Raw genomic sequence first — 1,741 nt, forward strand, 5'->3', positions numbered from 1 at the left:
GCCGCCGCCAGCGCCGCCGCCACAGCCGGGCAGCCAGCGCCACACAGCGACCCCCGAGGGCCGGCCTCGGTATTGCGCCTGGCTCCACACCGCCCCGGCTGCTCCTCGCGGGGAACAATAGACTCGGCTCGCCGGGCTTAGGGCTCATCTGCAATGTGCCGCACATTTCACACGCACACAAAGCCGACGGAAAGGGGGGCGGCGCGGGGAAACGGCCACTACCGGTTGTTCCAGGGTTAGGGGTGGAGGCGATGTTCGCGTCCCCCGCCCGGCTGTTGCACGGGCCGCCTCGAAACCCCCGCGCGCTCGACCGCGCCGGCGTGCCGCCGGCTGGGGGGCGGGGGACACCAGGCTCCGAGCGACGGTTCCTAACCCCACACCACAGGCACTGACGGGAATCCGATTTGTCACTTTTGAATCGGCTTGTCGGGGCCTTGTGTCAATATTTTGAGGCCCGCTCAGCATATTTTTCGGGAATATCCTCAAAGTAACTTTAGCGAACTTAAACAGAATGGGAACTGCCCTCGTTCTGTGGAAATCGAGTCACGCTGGGTGCATTTTGCCTTCGGTTCGTTTCACGTGTCCAACTCTCAGAAGGACCAAGTAGTAAACTGGAGTGCCGTCTTTCCAGTGAACGCTGATATTTTTACAGTCAGGCATCTTAAATATGTGTCTACATATCGAATAAAAATGTCTTTTCTTGCCTTCTATCATTTTCAGTACGAGCCTTTAAAAACATTTTGAAGGTTAAAAAAACCACTTTCAATCATCCCCCAAGTGTCCGTTTACAAGGGTGTTGAGAGCCAGCTCTTTGCTGCTCACGTTCATCAAGCTGCATGGGACGTGGAGACGCTGTGATGCCCATTTCAGTGATGACCACCGAGGGCAGAGCCCCGGAATGACCTAAAGTCACAGGGCAGCCAGACCTGCAAGCCTTCTTCCAGGTCGCGGCTCCAATGCGAACATTTATATGGTGGTGGTGAAATTATGTAATGCAGGGCAGTGTGTTTCCGGTGCTCACTCTAGGAAATGGATTTATTTCCCAAGTAAAGTTTGCTTCTTCAATGGGGTCGGAAGGAGGCTGCGGCTAGGAAGTTCTTCACACCCGAGGGCCAGGGACTGTCGGGAGCCAGCGGGGGGCGGAGACCCGGCCGGGGAAGGTCGGGCCGCCGCGGGGCCCGGGACGAAGTGGGCGGAGGTGCAAGGGGGCCGAGACTGTCCTCTTAGGGGTGGTGGCGAAGTGGGCCGCAGCGCTGCGTGGCCTTGGCTGTGCGGATTCCCTCAACGCCGCACTTGCGCACAACCCCTTACGTAACTGTCAGCGCCGGGGATTCCCTAGAGGGGGTCATTCTATTCAACCATTACACACACCCCGGACTCGCCGCCGCCGCCGCCTCACAAAATGGCGGCGCCCATAGAGGAGACAGCGGCCGCCGCCTCGGCCCCATTTTGTGGGAGGCGAGAGATCTGTCAACATGGACTACCTCCGCGGAGGATGCATGCGAGTTTGCACATCTGGCTCCAGACATCGAGTTGAGGAGCTCGGCTTCGTCGGGACACCTCAGCCACTTCCAACACCTCGACGCCCTTTTATTCAAGTTTTTTGTTTTTTCCCTTTTCTCGGAGAAGAGCCCGAGGCCGCCGGGGAAAATGGAACTGACGGGAGACGGAAAGCTGCGGCCGCCGCCCCGGAGGACTTGCGTCCCGGCGTCTCTGGAAGCCGCTGAGCGCGGTCCCGGGC

Source organism: Echinops telfairi, unplaced genomic scaffold (assembly GCF_000313985.2).
Source record: "Echinops telfairi isolate 266 unplaced genomic scaffold, ASM31398v2 ScPeMD7_12;HRSCAF=54, whole genome shotgun sequence".
Lineage (NCBI taxonomy): Eukaryota > Metazoa > Chordata > Mammalia > Afrosoricida > Tenrecidae > Echinops > Echinops telfairi.